The sequence below is a fragment of the Dendrobates tinctorius genome, unplaced genomic scaffold (assembly GCF_039654945.1).
Source record: "Dendrobates tinctorius isolate UK_male_01 unplaced genomic scaffold, ASM3965494v1 ptg000030l, whole genome shotgun sequence".
Lineage (NCBI taxonomy): Eukaryota > Metazoa > Chordata > Amphibia > Anura > Dendrobatidae > Dendrobates > Dendrobates tinctorius.
In genome coordinates this window covers 13,519,687-13,530,223 of record NW_027361698.1, presented here as the reverse complement: position 1 = coordinate 13,530,223, position 10,537 = coordinate 13,519,687, and the positions used below count along the sequence as shown (strand labels likewise).

The following is a 10,537-nucleotide window of genomic DNA, read 5'->3' as shown; positions in this document are numbered from 1 at the left end:
ACATCAACTGTTCTTCACTGTCCTATTAAGGGAATAGAAGAATCCAGGATATCTATAAACAGAAAGATAGTGAGGAAACACTTATCTAACCTAAATGAATTCAAGTCTCCAGGTCCAGATGAATTACACCCCAGAGTACTGAAGGAGATAGCAGAAGAAATTTTTGAACCACTCTCCATAATCTTTGAAAATTCTTGGAGAACAGGAGAAGTCCCAGAAGACTGGAGAAGAGCAAATGTTGTTCCTATCTTCAAAAAGAGAAGAAGGTGGACCCAGGCAACTGTAGGCCGGTGAGTCTGACTTCTATACCAGGAAAGATCTTTGAACAAATTATTAAACAACATGTATGTCAGTACCTGGATAAGAATGAAGTGATTAAACAGAGTCAGCATGGGTTTGTAACTAATAAGTCATGTCAGACTAACTTAATTTCCTTCTATGATGGAATCACTGATTGGGTGGATCAAGGAAATGCTGTAGATATAGTATATCTTGACTTAAGCAAAGCATTTGACAAAGTCTCTCATACAATCCTTATTGAAAAAATGACTAAGTATGGAATGGACAAGGCAACTGTTAGGTGGATTCATAACTGGCTTAGTGATCGGACCCAAAGAGTGGTCATAAATGGCTGCACATCCAGTTGGAAGAATGTCTCAAGTGGGGTACCACAGGGCTCTGTCCTGGGCCCTGTATTGTTCAACATCTTTATCAACGATTTAGATGAAGGAATTGAGGGTAAACTGATTAAATTTGCTGATGACACAAAGCTAGGAGGGATAGCTAATACTAGAGAAGAGAGAGAGGATTCAAAAAGATATAAATAAACTGGAGAAGTGGGCAGCAACTAACAGAATGGTTTTTAACAGGGAGAAATGCAAAGTACTACATCTGGGCAATAAAAATGAAAAAAGCATATACAGAATGGAAGGAATAGGGCTAAGTGACAGCACATGTGAAAAAGACTTGGGTATACTAATAGATCACAGACTGAATATGAGTCAACAGTGTGATGCAGCAGCAAAAAAGGCAAATGCAATTCTAGGATGTATTAACAGAAGCATACAGTCTAGATCATGTGAAGTCATTATTTCCCTCTACTCCTCTTTGGTCAGACCTCATCTGGAATATTGTGTCCAGTTTTGGGCACCACATTTTAAAAAAGGCATCAACAAACTGGAGCAAGTTCAGAAAACAGCGACCAGAATGGTGACCGGTCTGCAAACCCTGTCTTATGAGGAAAGGTTGCAGGATTTGGGAATGTTTAGTTTGCAAAAGAGAAGACTGAGAGGAGACTTAATAGCTGTCTACAAATATCTAAAGGGCTGTCACATTGTAGAAGGATAAACTTTATTCTCATTTGCACAATGAAAGACTAGAAGCAATGGGATGAAACTGAATGGGAGGAGAAACAGATTAGATATTAGAAAAAACTTTTTGACAGTTAGAGTGATCAATGAGTGGAACAGGCTGCCACGAGAAGTGGTGAGTTCTCCTTCAATGGAAGTCTTCAAACAGAGGCTGGACAGACATCTGACTGGGATGATTTAGCGAATCCTTCTTTGAGCAGGGGGTTGGACCAGATGGCCCAGGAGGTCCCTTCCAACGATTCTATGATTCTATGCCACAGAATTCTACAGCAGGGTTCCCCAACTCCAGTCCTCAAGGCCCACCAACAGCAATACTAAGGAAATCTTGAGAACATGATCTGTTGGTGGGTCTTGAGGACTGGAGTTGGGGAACCCTGTTCTACAGGATGGGGATACTCAGGAGAAATCTTGCAGGCAATTGGATGAGGAATGTAGGTCTTAGAAAGGCCAGCAATGAAAGGAGACAAATTTGTCACCACTACAACCACCTTAGTATAGCACCATTGCATGAGGTGCAAATTCACATACCTGGACTGAACGCCAAACACCCACATAACGGGTACTCAATCCAGAATAGACACACAAGACTGTTTCATATAAAAAAGAAGAAAGAGGATGGCACTCACCGTTCTGATGTGATAAATTTATTGCAGGATAAAAATCATTGGCTCGGGAGCAATGTGTAGACTGTGGACAATGGCCGTTTCACTCACCTGCGCTTCAACGGGTCCACTCAGGACACAGATTAGGTAGCAATGAGGACATGGAGACTGAGGAGGAGGAACAGGTGTTGGCTTCGAGAGCAGAAGAGACTAGTACCCACACAAGCTCTCATATGCAGATGGGCTGAGGGGAATGAGGAGGAAGAGAGGGAGGAGGAGGAGATGGAGCATCATCATCATGGTGGAGACAGGGAAGTGTTAGCTGTAGGGAGCTTGGCACATTTAGCTGAATTTATATACCGCTGCCTTTCTTATGACCCTCGCATTGTGTTTCACTTGACCAAAAAACAAGTACTGGTTATACACCCATCTAGACCCACGCTGCAAGAAGAACCTTGCATCTCTCCTTCCTGATGTGGACAGTTCTACTAAAATTGTGCTATACCAGAAGGCCATTGTGGAAAATATGTTGAAAGAATTCCCATCAGACAACGCTAGTGGCACACTGCAAGCTTCCTTCCTCGACCAAGGAGGAGAGGTGAGGGAGAAACACACCAGGTACAGCAGAGGCATGGGTACACTGGCAAAGGCCAGGGCCTATTACATGACACCCTCCCAGCATTCAGGCCCTTATGTCTGGGTATTTTTGACAAGGGGGAAACATTTTTAAAGATGTTCAAGCAATAACTGGACGACAAAACCAGCATACTCTCTAATTCCTCTGCGACCTTCAACTATTGGGTCTCAAAGCTGGACACCTGGAATGAGCTGTCCCTTTATGCTTTGGAGGTGTTGTGCTATGCTTCCACTAGCGTCTTGTCAGATAGAGGTTTTAGTGCTGCCAGGGGGGTCATAACAGATAGGCGCTTTCACCTGTCAACAGAAAATACTGACAGGCTTACTCTGATAAAAATGAACAAAGCCTGGATTATTCTCAGCTTCTCCAAACCACCAGATTACAGCAGCACATATAGTGTTTTTAATCTTCAATATTTTAATGAGGCCCTCCAGTTGTTGCTTTCTGTGATGTATGGATGACCCGCCTTATATTTTTTCTGGCTTTGCACTGTGTGCAAAGCCTTTATGAGTGAAGAAGTACCAGAATATTTGAATGATATACTACAGCTGGTGCGTTAAAGGGTTGTGTGGATGACCCTGCTTGTAATTTTTTGGCAGGCTTTGCACTGTGTGCAGAGCTTTTATGAGTGTGGGAGTACCACAACTACACTTTTTTCACAATATTTGATAAAAATACTACAGTTGTTGCCTTCAAAGGTAAATGGATGACCCTGCTTCTCATTTTTGGCAGACTTTGCTCTTAGTGCATAGCCTTTATGAGTCTAGGAGTACCACTACATGACAATTTAAACAGATTGTATTTCTTTAAAATCCTTTTTAAAATTTGCCTTAAATACAAGTCACTATACAAGAAAGAATGCTTCTTAACTTTTTTTTTCTGTAAACCCCAATTTTTCATTGATTTTGAATGTTTTATTGTCAGTCCTTAAAATGGAGTTAAAATGTGATGTCATTGGTCTCTGCAGCGATATGGTAGTCAGAGCTGCTTCCAGGGGTCTTACCCATGCTGTTCTCCTTCAAAACAGCCAAAACAGCATTTTTTTCATCCATTTCAACATTTTCACTTCTTGTAAGGTCTGCCTGAAAAATGCTCAGATTTCCTAGCATTAGAAATTGCTTTGTTTTGAGTAACGAGCATCCGAGCATTTTAGTGCACGTACATCCCTAGACATGGGACTGTCTATTATAAAATCCATGGCACATCTAGATGGAAAGCACAACAGATATCTTGTGGTGCAGGTTTGAATATCAGCACAGATTTTATACAGTTTTCTAATACACTATTCCCCCAATTCATCAAGACTGGCATTTTGCACATGAGCTGGGAGTATGATGTGCCAAATTCATTAAGAAGCATTAACTTCTTAATGAATTTGGCACAACTTTAAGCTGCCATACACCACCGCAAAATATCTATATCAAGAAATGTTTGCAAGAAATGTCATAATGTACTCCAGTTTTGTGGAATAAATTATGATGAATTTGATAAGTCACAAAAAGAAAAAAAAAATGTTTGCACAATTTTGACATTTGCAAAAATGTTGGAATACTTCAAGCAATTTTGTGCTACAAACCTTGCGTGAACTGCATCATGAGTCACCCACAACAGTCTACATTTCTGTTTGCTGTCAGTGAATGAGAAAATTCTTGTTCATATTGTAGGGGTTCACGGTCAGCAGTAGGGTAGTGTTTACACAGGCAATGCAGTTTGGTCTGAACATGTGTAGTTTTCCTTAAAACTCAAAGGGATTCAAAAGCAAAAAAGGGTTTCTTCTGGGCACAAAGGTATAACAGCAAATAGTTTATTCAGCAGGCACATACTGTATATGTCAGTGCAGGCTCCCCGAATACATTAGAGTCCTTTCTTCCGGAATAAACTTTAAACACAGAAGAGGTATGATCCTACCAGTCTCAGTATCACCTTCAGGGTACATACTAATTTGCGAGAAAAAAAAAGTTCCAATATCAGGACCGAAAAAAATGGACGAGTGTCATGCGAGTACAATGAGACTTTTCTTAAATAACATCTGTATGACATCCGTTTGCCGTGCGATTTTTTTTTTCACACCCATTGACTTGCATTGGCGAGTCTCGTCCGAGATACACTGCAAATCGCAGCATGCTGTGATTTTTTTCTCAGTCTGATTTCAGCTGAGAAAAAAATTGCAGATGAGATCTAACTCACTGAATAACATTGGTCAGAGTGCAATCCAATTTTTTATAGGATTGCACTCGTCCGTTTTTCTCGCAAATGAGTATGTACCCTCAGTCTGAGTTCCAGCAACTTCCAGCGTCAAACAGAATTTTTCAACTCCATGCACAGTTCACACAGGCTACTGCTTCCACACGTTGCTCTGCAGCTCCAACACACAGACTGCTCAGCTTTCGCAGCTGAACCATGCGGTTCATTTAGGCCGGGGTCAGACATGCGGGAAACTCGCACGAGTCTTGCATGTCAATATCCGGCACTGCCACCGGCACTCGGAACTGGAGCGTGTGACTGCATAGAAATACATGCAGCTGCACCCTCCGGTCGCAAGACTTGTGCGAGTTTCTTGCATGTCTAACCCTGGCCTTAGAGAGAGACTTTGGCTTGTCTCTCTCTTTACATCCAAAATAGTCGAATCTCCTCAGCTTCCTCCAGGAGACTGAGAACTTCCAAGTGAACACATGTCCTGGGTCAAAGTCAAGACCTGCAGTACTTGGATTTAACCCTAGCCTTCCTGGCTTTGTTACAGCATCCAGAATCTAACAATGAAGTACAGACTTTGTTCTGCTCACAAGTGAGAAGTTGGACGTATCAGGTTTCAATATACAGTATGCCTCACAGATTTCACTTCAGGCTGATAGATTGCATTTGTACTGATTAATTGTGAAAAACTATTTAATTTCATCAAATCTGAACTGTGATCTATAATATCTGGATGGGTTTTCCACCTTTGAATGTAAACTAGTATCTTCCAGTTCCTTACCAGCAAACATAAGGCTTGAGAATAATAACTAATTGAAACATTATGTACATTTAAAATAAAAAAAATAGATTTTATATAAACAGATGTTTAATGGTTTTTAGTAGCATTAAAAATGGAAAATGTTTTATTAGGCAAATTACAAATATTTCCAAGTAAATAGAGCAATATGGTTCAAAAGAGATTAACTTACATAGGAAAATGTGATGCAAATGTTTCCTCCTATAAACAGTCAAATGACCCTGTTTAGAAACAATTATTAATTATCACCACACCAAATTCTTATAAATTAGTGTTAGTTCAACAGTTGAGCGGGTCTATAACAATACTACCAAATACAAGTAAAAAATACCACTACACCATGACCATATGCTATTACCCATAGTGTCTGACTATAACCATCGTCGTGTTGCTGAGTAAAACTTACTGTAACATCCCTGCCGGCATCACTGCATGGTTTCCCAGCTCCCATCTTACTCATTACTTCAGGCCATGCTGTGAATTCTGTCCTATGCTGGCTCCATGCTCTGGGCCTTATGTCCTTGCTTGCTGTATGCTTAGGGAGGCGGCCCCAGCACTTCCTGGTCCTTATAGGGACAATGTGCACATTCCTAAGGTTTCCCCAGCCAATTGCCAATAGGCATCAGGTACTTAAGGCATCCCATAGGTGGATGCCTGAGCAACAAACTTGTTCAGTCTGTCTTTGGCTACTGAGTTGCCATGTCCTGTCCTGCTGTTTCTCTTGTTCCACCTTCCAGGGGCTACACACCTGTATCCTGTGTCTTGTTTTCCGCCTCCCTGAGGGTTGCATACTCAGGCCTGAATCCTCTATCCTGTAGTTGTCCCGTGTACATCCTTGTCTGTACTGAGTTCTATACCTGTACCTTTACCTGACCCTGTCTGTACTAAGTCCTTTACCTGTGTCCGTTTGTATCTCTCTCTGTAGTCTTCCCTATTCCGCTGTGTGTTTCCTGGTGTTCACTCATTCTGCCCTTTTCTCCGCATCCTGCGGTTCTGCCCTTTGCTCCGCATCCTGTGGTTCTGCCCTTTGCTTCCCATCCTGCAGTTCTGCCCTTTGCTCCACATCCTGCGGTTCTGCCCTTTGCTCCACACCTTGCGGCTCTGCTCTGCTCTCTGCAACTTTGCTCTGCTCCCACTCCGCTTCCTGTGTATCTTTGTCTGTATTGTCTGAACTGGTTCCTAATGGACTGCTCCTCCAGTCTGAACAGGTCACTTCCTGTCCCTATATACCACTCATACCTGTCCATGTTACTGTCCCTTCCGAATCAGTTCCTGTCCCTCTAGTCCGAGCCGTGTCAGCCGTAGCCGCCTGACTGCCAGAGTGCCAGCCATGCCCGCCTGCCTGCCAAGAGTGTCAGCCGAGCCCATCGGTTCTTGCCCACACCTGCTATTGGTGCTCAGTCCCTCAGTGGGATCAGCTGCTACAGCCAGACTCCACCCTGGAGTAGTACCTGCTGCACAAGCCTGATCTATCAGAGGCTCCAGTGAACACCAAGGTAGCTGCTTAGTCTTGCCCCTTCCAGGGTAGTCTGGTTGTGGCACAATGGGGCCACAATCCCACGCTTGTGCCATCCAGTCGGGGCGCGAGCGCTACACTTACTATACCAAAATAATTTTTTTTTACTTATATAGCACCATTAATTCCACAGCGTTTGACAGACATCATCTTAGCAGTCCCTATTAGTGACACATCTAATTTCCCTATTAGTATGTCTTGGACGCATGAGAGGAAATTGGAGTACATGGAGGAAACCCACGCAAACACAGGGAGAACATACAAACTCTTTGAAGATCTTGTCCTTATTGGGATATAAACCTAGCACCCCAGCTCTGTAACATTACCAATAATATAACATGAAAGGGTTAAATACCACCATGCATATTAATACCTCATATTGACTGAATAATATCACCATCATTATTATTATTAACAAAAAAAACAGTATTAACACTAATTTTACCTCCATACAATGTTCTATATTGTATTATTATTTTTTTCCACCTGGCACAGACTGCTCTAAATTCTTCTGGCCATGATACTTCTCTGCAAAACATAACTCATATATTTAAGCATGATCACTTTCAGAACACCCTCCCCCCTTTTCCAATACTTCTGTACTAATTGTACATCCCTTTTACAGTAACTCATAGCAAAAATATCTCCATAAATAAAATTCAATACAGTAATGATATTCCCTATGTATCAACCATACTGTAATAATGTTTATGAGCCTTTTGTGCCCAAATACACTAGAATTGTCACCACTGTGTTAGCACCACCCCGGAGTCCTGCTCTGACATGCTGGGTCTCTGGCGTGTCTCTTCAGTCACCCATACTGCAGTCAGTTCTTCCTTTCCCCATGCTCTGCATGCTTCCAGCAGGTCCTCTAGTCACATCCTTAGGGCACGAGTGCATGCACTCCTGCCCTTTTAAAGGGTCAGCGTGTGCACTTGCTATTTCCTCCCCAGCCAATAGCTGTAGGACATTAGGTATATATTACTTCCTCCCCACTGGGGAGGTGCCTGAGCAACCTTCCTGTTCTGCAGTTTAAGTTGTGCAAGACTGCATACCAGTCCTTGCTGCATTCAGGTGCAGAGCCTGCCTGCTGAACTCTGGTGCAGAGCCTGTCTGCCTGCTGCATTCTGGTGCAGAGCATGTCTGCCTGCTGCATTCTGGTGCAGATCCTGCCTGCTGCACTCTGGTGCAAATCCTGCCTGCTGCACTCTGGTGCAGATCTTCCCTGCTGCACTCTGATTCGATCTCTGGCTGCTGCACCATCCAGTCTGTCCTTCTGGGTCCAGATGCTGAACGTCCGTTGGTCTGTCCTGAAGTGGCACCTGTCGATTATCAGGAGCCAAGTCTAACCTCACCATCAGAGGCTCTAATGAACAGTCCAGTACTTGCTTAGTCATGCCCCTCCAGGCTCTCCGCTGTCCAAGGCACAGTGGTTCCAAAAATCAAGGAAATAGCATGGCTGAGGAAATAGCAATTGCATGCGCTGTTCCTTTAAGGACATGGCCTCTAAGGATATGTCTGGAGGCCTGGCTGAGAACTCTGCTGGAAGCATGCAGAGAATGGGGAAGGGAATTACCAACCGCAGCACGAGTGAGTGAAGTGACACACCAGAGGCCCTGCCTGTCAGAGCAGTGATCCGGTGTGGTGCTAAAAGTCCCCCCCTTATGCCCCCTCCTCTTCAAGCCATCAAGGAAGTTCCGGAGGAGAACTGGAGAGTGAATTTTCTCCTTAAGCTCCCAGGATCTCTCTCCGGGACCAAATCCCTTCCAGTCGACAAAGAAGGTATTGCTTCTCATCTTCTTCATCACCAAGATGTTCTCCACCACTTGGAATTCTGGGATACAGTGACATCTGGACAGAACAGGAAATGAATCCATTACAAGGCAATTATATAGATTAGAAAATCAGGGAGATCTGGAAGTTATGGTATGACCCCCACAGATCTCAACGTCATCAAGCCTATGTGGGTATGCATAAAGATATAGGATTTTCCAAGCCTCCAACCACAGAAGAACTGTGGTTAATTCTCCAAGATGGAACAATTCCTTCAAACTCTGTGTGCAGTGTACTTAAAAGAACCGATGCTGTTTTGTCAGCTGAGGTGAGGGGCGGTCACAGCAAATATTAGTTTGATTTATATTTCTCTTTTGATCATCTACTTTGCATTTTGTTCATTGATAAATATAAATTATTACTAACACTTCTATTTTTTAAAGTATTCTCACTTTGTGGAATTTTTCACATCTGCCTAAAACTATTGCATGGGTTGTGTGTGTGTAAAAATGTGTATTACAGCAGGGATGTACTACGTCGCTTCGACAGACATCTAGTCAAGCTGACCTCAGGTTTTTCACTTGACCTGTAGTAATGTCACACTAAAGAGCAATCAGTAAGAATAAATCTCCATAGTGACATAACACCAGCCACCATACAATGTCTATGCAATGCTTCCCCTTCTGAGATGACCCCAGGTTACTCCTCCAGCTCAGAGCTGCTCATTTCCACTAACTCACTACCCAGCCCCTCTCAAAAAAGAACAAGTCTTCCTCTCTAAGCCCCCCTTCTGGCAAGAATAGACTAGACACAAAACAAGAGTCTGTCATCACGAGAGCTGCAGCAGTGGAGCCAGCAGCCCCTTCCCCCGCTGCACGGACTCCTGACAGAAGGAGGAGAGCAGCAGACAGAGGGAGATGCTGTAGGCAGCGGGGACACCGAGCAGCCTGTCCTCCTCCTGCTGGAGCTGTGCAAGGTGCTGATTCCTCAGTCACCACTTCTCCAGAGCCAGGAATGCAGTGACTGAGAGGAGGGATGCAGTGCCCACCCCTCCCCACTCACCCTGGAAGGTGCTGACCCTGGTGCTGATCCTGAGGGCTGTCCTACAGACCACCAGCAGCACTTAACACCTTTCTTCTGCTCTACATGAAGAGGAAGTCTGACATGATGAGAACCCAAGCAAATTTCAGGTATTACCAACACTTATCTCCCCTACATCAATACTCTTAACACCTTCACACTAGAAAGTTTCTGCCTACTTGCCTGTCTTCCAAAAGTGCAGTGTCCCATCGCTTTAGAACTTTCCAGGTCGCTCCACTACTAGGAATATTTACCATTTTAGTGTCACATTTGATCTTTTTTTTTAACTGATAAGCTGCATATAAAATTTTCTACGTAAAGTCCATATCCAATACTTTTTCCTACCTTAGTGTAAGGTTTTATGTGATTTATCCTAGTTTAGTAACTATAATAATTGATGACTTCAATGTTTCTACATTCCAGTGCATGGATGTAATTCTGTAGCTATGTGAACATTCCCAGTTGTCTTCTCCACACTCTTAAGATCTTGATGAAATAAGCTCCTGTAGTCGATATATATATATATATATTCAAACCAGGAACTGTTTCCCTTGGGTGTCTCTTGTT

At 43.2% G+C, this 10,537-nt stretch overlaps 1 protein-coding gene across 2 annotated transcripts in view; it reads left to right on the top strand.

Moving 5' to 3' along the window:
* The first annotated feature begins 9,430 nt into the window (after positions 1–9,430).
* Positions 9,431–10,537, top strand: part of LOC141086129 (bifunctional heparan sulfate N-deacetylase/N-sulfotransferase 3-like) — a 682,308-nt gene continuing 681,201 nt past the window's right edge. Inside the window, exon 1 of one of the 2 annotated variants that reach the window (XM_073571870.1) lies at positions 9,431–10,080. The gene's annotated coding sequence lies outside the window, so the exon portion shown is untranslated. The remainder of the gene's footprint in view (positions 10,081–10,537) is intronic. The other variant, XM_073571869.1, reaches the window with a different exon arrangement.